General features: G+C 38.5%; 1 non-coding gene across 1 annotated transcript; it reads left to right on the top strand.

Annotated features, from left to right (window-relative positions):
- Positions 1 to 628: 628 nt before the first annotated feature.
- On the top strand, positions 629 to 735 carry LOC113881942. The gene has a single exon (XR_003508225.1). It is a non-coding gene; the product is annotated as a U6 spliceosomal RNA (small nuclear RNA).
- Positions 736 to 12,885: the final 12,150 nt, after the last annotated feature.

The following is a 12,885-nucleotide window of genomic DNA, read 5'->3' as shown; positions in this document are numbered from 1 at the left end:
GTTGTGTCCGACTCTGTGCGACCCCATAGACAGCAGCCCATGAGGCTCCCCTGTCCCTGGGATTCTCCAGGCAAGAACACTGGAGTGGGATGCCATTGCCTTCTCCAATGCAGGAAAGTGAAAAGTGAAAGTGAAGTCGCTGAGTCCTGCCTGACTCTTAGCGACCCCATGGACTGCAGTCCACCAGGCTCCTCCATCCATGGGACTCTCCAGGCAAGAGTATTACTGAGCTATAAAGAAGTACTTTGTAGAGTTATATTTGTGTTTTATTATTTTTCTTTTTTGTTTATTTTTCTTTTTAGTGGGGGTATTGTGTTTTTCATCGCAACAAATTGGGAACAAACCAAATAATTAACCATTGAAGACAGATAAAATAAACTATGATAATTTGTACAATGGCTTTATATGAAATCATTACAATTGAGATTTTAAAAGAATACTTAATGACAGTGGTATGATGCTCTCCAAGTGCTATTTTCCACACACATCTGTAAAAGATTGTGAAACAGCATTCCCTTATAACTTTACTCAGTATGTATTTATATATATTTATATATATATATCAGCATTATTTCTGGGTGGGGAAAGTATACAGTTTCTATAAATCAGAATAAAATAATTGACATGAGTGCTCACTTTGGCAGCACATATACTAAAATTGGAACGATACAGAGAAGATTAGCATGGCACCTGCGCAAGGATGACATGCAAATTCATAAAGTGTTCCATATTTTTATACAAGCAACTCCTACAGCTCAATTCCAGAAAAATAAATGAGCCAATCAAAAAATGGGCCAAAGAACTAAATAGACATTTCTCCAAAGAAGACATACAGATGGCTAACAAACACATGAAAAGATGCTCAACATCACTCATTATCAGAGAAATGCAAATCAAAACCACACTGAGGTGCCATTTCATGACAGTCAGAATGGCTGCGATCCAAAGTCTACAAGCAATAAATGCTGGAGAGGGTGTGGAGAAAAGGGAACCCTCTTACACTGTTGGTGGGAATGCAAACTAGTACAGCCACTATGCAGAACAGTGTGGAGATTCCTTAAAAAACTGGAAATAGAACTGCCTTATGACCCAGCAATCCCACTGCTGGGCATACCCACTGAGGAAACCAGAAGGGAAAGAGACACGTGTACCCCAATGTTCATCACAGCACTGTGTATAATAGCCAGGACATGGAAGCAACCTAGATGTCCATCAGCAGATGAATGGATAAGAAAGCTGTGGTACATACACACAATGGAGTATTACTCAGCCATTAAAAAGAATACATTTGAATCAGTTCTAATGAGGTGGATAAAACTGGAGCCTATTATACAGAGTGAAGTAAGCCAGAAAGAAAAACACCAATACACTATACTAACGCATATATATGGACTTCAGAAAGATGGTAACAATAACCCTGTATATGAGACAGCAAAAGAGACACTGATGTATAGAACAGTCTTTTGGACTCTGTGGGAGAGGGAGAGGGTGGGATGATTTGGGAGAATGGCATTGAAACATGTATAATATCATATATGAAATGAGTCACCAGTCCAGGTTTGATGCACGATACTGGATGCTTGGGGCTGGTGCATTGGGACGACCCAGAGGGATGGTATGGGGAGGGAGGAGGGAGGAGGGTTCAGGATGGGGAACACGTGTATACCTGTGGCGGATTCATGTTGATATATGGCAAAACCAATATAATATTGTAAAGTTAAAAAAAATAATAATAAATAAATAAAATAATTGACATGAATGTGCTTATAATATGCCACAAAGTATCACAGTTTTATAGATTTTGATAAATTCTTTGTTTTATTATTAACATGAGTCTTTTTTTTAAGAGCAAAGCACAATGAACTAAAACAACACCCATGCCATATAGAATTATTCCTCTAAGAGAAAACCACTTACTATGGTTCTGAGAAAGAAGAATGGACTACATACCATTAATACTTATTTTATTCATGCTTTTGCTTGGTTTTATATTCATAGAAATCAATGTAATATCTTGCTAGTTACATATAATATGATGCTAGTTACACTTGTTTAAATGGTTTGTAACTGTAATAGTGTTTTGCTATTTAGGTCATGGGGAAGAAGCTATCTATATTGAGGTTATAAACCAAGAATTCTCCTGGTATAGAAGTAGCAATTTAAAATACAATTTCTTTCTTCTTCTGGCAACACAAATGACACAAGCCTGACTGGATGCCAACCAATGAAACTCTTTACCAAGGTTGGTTAACATCTAGTTGCAGCCTGTAGCGCAAACATCCAATGAGACCATAATTTCCGCCAAGGTGAGAGTAAGATGAGAGGTTAAAATAATTATTAAAGCAACATTAAGAAAACGTTAATACCTAAACTTCCGTCTCTAGCTAAGCAGCCAGAGTTGGCCACTTGAGTTCAAAATCAAATTGTGAAGGGTATATACAGTTTATTTAATTGGAGAAAATAATAATCACAGAGCTGAATCACAAGGTTTATGACTAACAGATAATTACTGTTTTGTTGTTCTAGGAAGTAGAGAAAAAAAAAGTGGCACATCTGGGAAGTAATAAAGATATGACCTTGACGATTTCTCTGGGTCTCTTATGCTTTGTTTTATTGCCAAAAAGTGACGAGACCATCAGCTCAGGGTGTTGGAATTTTCCTAATTGCCTTAGCAGCAGCTGGCTTGCTGTGATTACTGATGCTTTGGAGACAACCAAATGTTGAGATTTCAGTCAGGCTTGCCATGATTCATCTTTGGGAAGGAAATTCAATAGGACTTTGAAAGTCCAGAAAGCAGAAGTGGGGAAAACTCTTCCTGGAACTTTCCTCAAATTCTCCAGAGTCAGTTGTTTTGAACAGGTTCCTGATTTCTGACTAGAAGTGAGATGCTTTACCTGAAGTTTATTATTTAGACTTTCTCAGGAGCAGCTGCACAGGCCTTTGCAGTGGTCAAAGCATGGTCTTACTGGATAACACAAAGCATTAGGAAACATGATGCCTATGGTCAAGTCCCAGTTTCATGATGGGTTATCTGTGCTGCCATTGGTTGCCTTTAATATTTTATTGAAAATCTCTATAGGATTCATTAGAACTTTCTTACTGAGGGCTTACAAGCCCAACACCAGGAGCTGTATTAGGATCTGTTGGTCTGTAGATTTTAGCATACATACTAAGTGAAGAGCACTACAGAATATAGAATTACTTTATGAATTAGCTTGTATTTACCAAGAATACTTTATTAGATATTATTCACGGATGTCCCTGGTGGTCCAGCGGTGAAGAATCTGCCTGCCAATGCAGGAAACACAGGTTCAATTCCTAGTATGCCACAGGGCAACCAAGCCCATTCACCACAACTACTGAACCTGCGCCCTAGAGTCTGTGCTCCACAGGAGGAGAATCTGCCACAATAAGAAGCCTGTGCAACAAAGAGTAGCCCCTGCTTGCTGCAACTAGAGAAAGCCTGAGTGCAACAAGAAAGACCCAGCACACCCCAAAATAAATAAATAAATATGGAGAGGGTGTGGAGAAAAGGGAACCCTCTTACACTGTTGGTGGGATTGCAAACTAGTACAGCCACTATGCAGAACAGTGTGGAGATTCCTTAAAAAACTGGAAATAGAACTGCCTTATGATCCAGCAATCCCACTGCTGGGCATACAGACTGAGGAAACCAGAATTGAAAGAGACACGTGTACCCCAATGTTCATCTCAGCACTGTTTATAATAGCCAGGACATGGAAGCAACCTAGATGTCCATCAGCAGATGAATGGATAAGAAAGCTGTGGTACATATACACAATGGAGTATTACTCAGCCATTAAAAAGAATACATTTGAAGCAGTTCTAATGAGGTGGATGAAACTGGAGCCTATTATACAGAGTGAAGTAAGCCAGAAAGAAAAACACCAATACAGTATACTAACGCATATATATGGACTTTAGAAAGATGGTAACAATAACCCTGTGTACGAGACAGCAAAAGAGACACTGAGGTATAGAACAGTCTTATGGACTCCGTGGGAGAGGGAGAGGGTGGGAAGATTTGGGAGAATGGCATTGAAACATGTAAAATATCATGTATGAAACGAGATGCCAGTCCAGGTTCGATGCACGATACTGGATGCTTGGGGCTAGTGCACTGGGACGACCCAGAGGGATGGTATGGGGAGGGAGGAGGGAGGAGGGTTCAGGATGGGGAACACATGTATACCTGTGGTGGATTCATTTTGATATTTGGCACAACTAATACAATTACGTAAAGTTTAAAAACAAAATAAAATAAATAAATAAAATTTAAAAAGATGTTATTCACAGGAAACTAAAGTAAATGCAAAAATGTATATAATACCATTTTCTACTTTCTGGATTTGCTGCTTTGATGTCTGAGGCCTTGCTAACCCTGGAAGTATTGCTTCTCCCAGGGTTAGCTAACTCCTAGAGATAGCAGATAATTCACCTTTCATATGTAAACCACCCAATCCAGCCTGTACCCCAGCCTTCATTGGGCTCATAATTCTAGGCCACTAGTTCCCTGCCCTAATCACTCCAGGACGTGGTACCTGACAACAAGGTACAGCCCCTATGCCCCAGCACCTGCTAACATTATTCAAATTTGCCAGTCCTAATCCTGTTTACCCTGTCTCTCCCATTCCTCCCCACAGAAACCACAGTAAATACTCTTGCCCACATTTCTCCCTCGTTCTCTCTGTCTCCTGACCAACCCTGGTACTTCCCTATGCAGCCTTGCATGATGAGCTGTACCTCTATTTCTAGGGCTATGTGGGTATAAAAAGTCTTCCTGCCTGACAGTCATTTCTGTGTCTGCATCTCTTACCACACCCAATGAAAACAAATCCTGGGTACCTTTTTATAACAAAGGATTACTCAGAAATGAAGAAATCAAGCATAAACATCTAGACAGTCCAAGATCATAGATTTCATTAGAAAAAGAACTACACCCTACCTCAAAGTTTATCAAATTAATCCTTCATTCTGAGCACTCCCTATGTGTAAGGAATTCTCCTAGGGAATATAAACCCACATTGGGATAACAGAAGAAAAAGAGATTAAGCATAATACACCCCAAGCATTGTTCTATTTAACTTAGGCGTGACATTTTCTTTGAGGTTTCCTGTTTGGAGCCCTCTCATGGACCTCCTGTAACCTTCTTTCTGCTCCCCTGCCTTCTGTCTTCCCAAATTAGCACCGCCCTGTTCACCTCCCTCCGTCTGGAGCAGGTGTATGTCACACCATGGTGCGCCTGCTCCCACAGCTGGCATGCTCATGCCACGCACCCCTCACTGGTAGCATCACATGTCACCTAACGCCTGGATAAGCAAGGTTTGTAGTTCACATGCATGCATGCGTGCTCAGGTGCTTCAGTCATGTCTGACTCTTTGTGACCTCATGGACTATAGCCTGCCAGGCTTCTGTGTTCACGGGATTCTCCAGGCAAGAATACAGGAGTGGGTTGCCATTTCCTCTCCTGACCCAGGGTTCAAACTCTTGTCTCCTGCAGTGCAGGTGAATTCTTTACTGCTGAACCACTGGGGAAGTTCCTTGTAGTTCACCTAGTGAACTATGAATAAATAAGTGAATGGTAAACTTGGCTAGTGACTTGTTTTATGGGCGTAGCTTCCCTGGTGGATCAGATGGTAAAGCGTCTGTCTACAATGCGGGAGACTAGGGTTCGAGCCCTGGGTTGGGAAGATCCCCTGGAGAAAGAAATGGCAATCCACTCCAGGACTATTGCCTGGAAAATCCCATGGACAGAGGAGCCTGGTAGGCTACAGTCCCTGGGGTCGCAAAGAGTCGGACACGACTGAGCAACTTCACTTTCAAGCCTGGCTTATTTATAAATTATAGGTGAGATTATTATCAGGAGGAAGTACAAAATGAAGAAAAGTTCAGAGGCTATGAAAGAAAGGTATCTATGGGAATATTTATCATCTTCTCTGCATTCTTCTATGATGAAAACCTTGAGTCTCATTATATATAACTGATATACAAGGAATAGCAATATGCAACAAATTAGTGGATCTCTAGACAAGCTGAGCTGTGAAAATGACCATCTCCATAGCACAAAGGAGGAAATGCCTTAGTAAATCAAGATATTGGTCAACACATGTATCTCTGAACAGAGACTTGACAAATAGGGACTTAATCAAGAAAGACTTACATATCTTACATAAGCAGAAAGCTGAGAGTAAGCAATCCAGGGCTGATGCAGGCCCTCAAACTATCATCCTTAGCTTTTGACTTTTATCCTGTGGTCACAAGATAGCTATTCCCCTTTCAGGTATCATATCTAAATTCATGGAAGAAAAAAAGGAAAAGAATAGAAGGTACTTCCAGCTGAATCTGACCATTTTTACAAGGTTGAGACTTTCCTGCAAAGCCTACCCAGTAAATGTCTCCTTATAGCTCTTTGAATAAACCATGTCACCTTACCACAAGATTCTGGAAATCAAAAACTTTTTAATGTGTTTATTTACTTCCTCCACTGCAAACTGAACTTTTGTTAGCATGGAAGAATGAAAGATGGAAACTAGTAGTCAAAATCTCAGTGTTTGCCAAAGTCAATAAAAATTTAGTGGATGGACCTCCAGGTAGGTTCAGACAATGGCAGTAGTGTATCTATCTACTTTTTTCCTCATGGATTCTCCCCAAACAATACAAATAGCAAAAGAAAAGAGTGAATTTATACTCAAATCACATCTTCAGCACAACCAGAAGACAGAGAATGTCCTAACTTCAAAATAACTGTGGATAAAAAGAGAAAGATAAAACCCAGAGCCCAGTTTCTCACCCTCCCACCACCACCTTGCCCTGTCCTGAGGCTCTCGAGCAAGTGAAAGGAGAACCAGAAATGCAGGGAAGCAACATACAGGAGGTAGTGGGAAGCCTAAACTGGATTTTAATCCACAACCAGAAACACCACGTCTGCCCTCAGTCTGAAAATACTAAAAAAGTGTCCAGGCACAAGCATGGGCTTCAGGGAAGGAACTTTTGAAGTAAAAGTGATTTCAAGGGACAAGCGAGAATTAAAGGGGCAATTATTGAAACTCATAGCTCTGGAGAAGGAAAAAAGTACAAAAAAAAAAGGGGGGGGTAAAAATACCCTTTGGCAATTGGGTGGGGAGAGGAAAAGAAGAAAAGGGGGGAAAAAGAAAAAGGAGAAGCTTTAGGTTCCTGCAAGAGAAAAGAGAAACATAAGAGGACTCAGAGCCCTCCTTGCCCCAAGAAAACACCCCCTAAACCTAACAAAGTACCTTGACTTTGCTGTACTAACACGAGATGACGCCATTACGCCAAGAATCTTGAAAACACGCCAATACCGTAGAAATGAACACACGGAAAGTGAAACCCACATACAGCAAAAACAAGGAAATGGAATTTCATGCATATCAAACAGAGGAAAATTGTCCTCTGATAAAACAACCCATAAATACAAAGGAAACTATAAGGAAAGAAAATATAAAGAAACTGTAAGTTCACACATCAAGCAGAATGAAATATTCTCATATAAGCATTTGAAGATATGAACAACTATCTTAAATCAGAAATGTTGTTCATTGGCCAAGTTGTGTCTGACTCTTTAGGACCCAGTGGACTGCAGCATGGCAGGCCTCCCTGTCCATCACCAACTCCTGGAGTCTACTCAAACTCATGTCCATTGAGTTGGTGATGCCATCCAACCATCTCATCCTCTGTCGTCCCCTTCTCCTCCCGCCTTCAATCTTTCCCAGCATCAGGGTCTTTTCAAATGAGTCAGTTCTTTGCAACAGGTGGCCAAAGGATTGGAGTTTCAGCTTCAACATTAGTCCTTCCAATGAATATTCAGGACTCATTTCCTTTAGGATGGACTGGTTGGATCTCCTTGCAATCCAAGGGACTCTCAAGAGTCTTCTCCAACACCACTACTAAGCTGCTAAGTCACTTCAGTTGTGTCCGACTCTGTGCGACCCCATAGACAGCAGCCCACCAGGCTCCCCCATCCCTGGGATTCTCCAGGCAAGAACACTGGAGTGGGTTGCCACTTCCTTCTCCAATGCATAAAAGTGAAAAGTGAAAGGGAAGTTGCTCAGTCGTATCCAACTCTTAGCGACCCCATGGACTGCAGCCTACCAGGGTCCTCCATCGATGGGATTTTCCAGGCAAGAGTACTGGAGTGGGGTGCCATTGCCTTCTCTGCTCCAACACCACAGTTAGCATCAATTCTTTGGCCCTCAGCTTTCTTTATAGTCCAACTCTCACATCCATACATGACTACTGGAAAAACCATAGCTTTGGCTAGACGACCTTTGTTGGCAAAGTAATGTGTCTGTTTTTTAATATGCTGTCTAGGTTGGTCATAACTTTTCTTCCAAGGAACAAGCGTCTTTTAATTTCATGGCTGCAGTCACCATCTGCAGTGATTTTGAAGCCCCCCAAAATAAAATCTGTCATTGTTTCCATTGTTTCTCCATCTATTTGCCATGAAGTGATGGGACCAGATGCCATGATCTTAGTTTTCTGAATGTTGAGTTTTAAGCCAACTTTTTCACTCTCCTCTTTCACTTTCATCAAGAGGCTCTTTAGTTCTTCTTCACTTTCTGCCATAAGGGTGGCGTCATCTGCATATCTGAGGTTATTGATATTTTTTCCGGAAATCTTGATTCCAGCTTGTGCTTCATCCAGTCCAGCATTTCTCATGATGTACTCTGCATGTAAGTTAAATAAGCAGGGTGACAATATATAGCCTTGATGTACTCCTTTCCCGATTTGGAACCAGTCTGTGGTTCCATGTCCACTTCTAACTGTTGCTTCTTACCTGCATTCTCTGTTGCTCTCTTACAAAAACTAAATTTATTAAGCTAAATTTCTGTATATAAATATTGATGCTAAACAACATTTTTTTGATTCAACTGAAGCCACACGTCTAGTATATTAGATTTTCTTAAATATTTTAAACACATTTTTTAAAAAGAGAGAAAGAAACAATATTGCAGTGATTGCAACACTGATCAGTATATTTTTTTTAAGTGCGTATACAGTATATTTAGATTTTTAAGTTGTCTTTATTTCTGTTCTTATTATTTTTCAGATTTACTTCTCTAAGGTTATGGCAGGGATTGATAACCCTTTATTTGGGGCTTGAAGTGTTTGTGCCAAGGTGACTTACCTGAGTCCATCATCCAATTGGATACTCTTTGTGTAGCTGAACTTTATCCTTTGCCGTAGGAGTACAAATTGCTGAAATGATTGACTTTGATCCATCTTATGCACTTTGAATTTTTTTGTGTTACCTAATCTTTCTTTCCAAAAGGCTTATTTTCATAGTACAGGTAATAAAAACATACCTTTCTACCCTGTTTTGGGTATCATTTTTAAAAAACATAGATTTATATGTCTTCTTTCCAACTGTTGTTCTAAGTATCTTTCTTTTAAGATCATACAATGTAGGAGAAGTCTATTTTGTAACAATTTAGTCGTCCTAATCTTCATCAATTAAATCTAAAACTTTTGGACAAATTTGTTTTCTTTTTCACTAGTCATTATAATATTGAAGATTTTTTTCCAACTTTAGATAGCAATATATAAATAATTTTAAATTATAAATATTTGATATTTGATCACTGACTTTAATAGATAGTAGATATAATTGCAATTTTAGTTAGTTTCTGATCTTTAGGAATTTTCAAATCAAAATAGCCAAAAAAGATTGGATTACACTCCTAAGACAAGACCTTTTGAGTTTTTTCAAACTCAATATTTTTAGACCTCAGAGGATAATAATATTTCCTCCATCTGTTCTAGGGGGTCATTATAAATATTTATAACTTAAATTAGTGGCTGTAAAAAGGCTTTTTTAGACTAGGGTCTACATTATTATATTTGATATAAAAGCTATCCTTGATATAGTACATACTGATGATGTAATCAGACCAGTAAATCTGGACACAAATGAATAGCAAGGGGTAATTACATCTCTCCATGTCTGTGTGTCTATGATAAAAAACAACAGCAGAAGAGAAAGGGAAGAATCAATGTTTCTGTCTTAGAAGAAAATTCCGATAGCAGGAGTGGGCAAACTCTTTCTGTAAAAGTCCAGAAAAGAAATGTTTTAGGCTTTAAAAAAGAAAAAGAAAGAAAAGAAAAATTCCATTGTCATCCTCAGGAGATCCCCAGAAAATTAAAAGGAAAGTGAGGACAAATAACAGTTATTTGTAAAAAGTTAAATATATTTAAGAGGTGGAGATAAATGTAAACTTGAAGAAAGATGGATTCTCAAGAATTTTTATTCCTTGAATGAACAAATTAATTGAACAGAGTAGCAGAAAGTCAGGAGCATTTTTTTTTCTTTTACTATTTCTGTGGAAAACCTTGGGACTAAGATAAATACAATGAATTGGTTGAGGTTGGAGTATTGATAAAGAGAGTTTACCTGATTCTGAAAGAGATGGAAATTATTCTGTAGAGAGGAAGACAAATGTGGATCTTTTCTATAACTATTGATTTTACATTATTTATCTTTGAATCAGCTGAGACTTTCATACATTCCCCTGCCTTTTCAAGACGTTTAAAGTTTAAAACTAGCACCATTACATCAGAACAAAACCTCTTGCTAAGTTACCTTATGTGTTCAAGTTGTATTCTTAATCATAAATCACCAGATAACTCCTCTAGATGACATACCTTCTTTCCTCCACTCCTTACAAACTAAATTGGTTTTAGGTTTAAATGTTTGTTCTCTTCATAAATATAAATTTCAAGCATATTTCTATAATGCCACAACTATTAAGGCTTTGCAGTTTTAGATCATAACCCAGAAGGCTGCTTAAATCTCCTGATATTTTGCTTTTGTTTCCAAGTAATAAATGTTTTTCAGTTTTGGAGACCATATAGCATTTATATTTCCTCAGGCAGGAAGAAAAAATTCAGAGATTTTATTAGTTGGGGTATCAATATGCTATGCTTCTATCTTTCTATGCATTCTCCCTTTGTTTTCTGAAACCCATGACTCAGTGGTAAAGATTCAGTGAAAGAGACACAGGAGACATGGATTCCATCTCTGGGTCAGGAAGATCCCCTGGAGAGGGAAATGGCAACCCACTCCAATGGTTTTTCTGGAAAGCCCATGGACAGAGGAGCTTGGCGGGCTGCAGTCCATGGGGTAGCAAAAGAGCCGGACATGACTTACCAACTAAACAACAGTTCTGTCCTTACATTTCAACTGCTTGACTGGGTTTTGAATTCTATGGAAAAACTATCTTTTTAGGATTTGAAGAGAAGTCTCAGGATAACATCCGTGCAAAATATCCAGAGCAAATGGGTCTGAAATGGAACAGAAGGACAGAGGGTCTAGGAACAATGTTGCTATGGGGAAAGTCATCGGAAGAGTCTGAACATTTGGAAAAACTGTTGCTTATGCATTTCATAGCTCTGTTAAAGCACCTGGGGAAAAAAACTAAGGTACCCCCAAAATTAATTTTAAAGAGGCAATTATTTCAGAGAAAACAAAAAGTTATATAAGACAGTTAACAATGTCACAGTGAAGTACTTGGCTTAGCAATGCATGGTCAAAACAGGGTAAATATTGATTTTGAATTTAACCCCAAATTATATAACTGAGAAGAATGATTTTTTTCTTTAAGTAGCAGATTCAGTTACCATAAGTCTAAAGATAAGGAGCATAAGTCTAAATGCAGGAGCATTTAGGCAACAAATCATAACGATTCACTGTAAATATGGCAGTTAGATAATTTATCAGTAGAGATGCTTTTGACAGTGAAGAAAGCCACTGGTAATAATTATGCCAGGACAGCAGATATAAACTGTAACCTATGAGGAAACTGGGGATGTGGTCACCCTTATAGGCATATTATTTTAGGTGTAGCAGTAAATGCCAGATGAGACAGCTAATCAAGTTAAAAGTGGCTGTCTCTAGGGAGTAGATTGGTGCTGAGGAGAGAGTAGGATAGGAGATTGCTCACTTGTATTATGTTTTTAGTATTATTTAAAACAATGATTATGCATAATATTGACAAATTTAAATATTAAATTTTAGAGCAGATTAGTCTTGCTCTAAATGATAGGAATTAAAATGTATTTTTGTATGAATTAATATGTTCCTTACTGTCAGCAAGAGGCCATATCTGAGTTCTCCTGTAATACTTATTACCTATACTATTTATTTAATAGTATAGCTTCCCCCACCCACCACTACCCAAGAAAGACATGATTAGATAGTAGATAATAGATTCTACTTGTCTCTAAAATAAGGCCTCGGGCAGAAAGTAGGTGTTTAGTAAATACTTGTTAGTGAATAAAAGCAAGATTCTGTAATATTTTGAAAGGCAGAAGAACCTTCTAGATACTAGGTTCATTAGATGATATTTTCAAGTACAGGTGTATTGCCTAACGGGTGTAATTCCAGGCTTATTCTGAGTGTCTGGGATTCATCAGAAGGTAACCTGGAGGAGGGAGACCTTTTAATAAAACACAGCTCTACAGCGCAGAAAATAAAAATTTGACACTCTTGCAGAGATCCCCTTAAGACAATAGTACCTAAAATGTTAGTTAATAATAATATTATTAATTAATTATAATTAACAAATAATTAAACTTTCAGAAATCATAGGCTGTATTGTGTGCCTTTACAGATGAGTTTTTTGGTTTGTTTGTTGTGTTTTTACTGAAGAATCGATGCCTGTTAGTTTGTAAGTTGTCAAAATTTTCATACCCCAAGAGTCTTTTCTTTCTTGTCATTTAAATGACAAGATGAAATCTTGGAGAAAGCGGGGACTAAAAGCATTTTCAAAACCTAATGTACGATATTTACCAGGAGGGCTTGGATCAGTGACGACCACTAGAGGGTGAACAGCAGAGCGTTTGCAGTAG

Source organism: Bos indicus x Bos taurus, chromosome 2, assembly GCF_003369695.1.
Source record: "Bos indicus x Bos taurus breed Angus x Brahman F1 hybrid chromosome 2, Bos_hybrid_MaternalHap_v2.0, whole genome shotgun sequence".
Taxonomy (NCBI): Eukaryota; Metazoa; Chordata; class Mammalia; order Artiodactyla; family Bovidae; genus Bos; species Bos indicus x Bos taurus.
The sequence above is the reverse complement of the archived record's forward strand: the minus strand, read 5'-3'. Positions and strand labels throughout refer to the sequence as shown.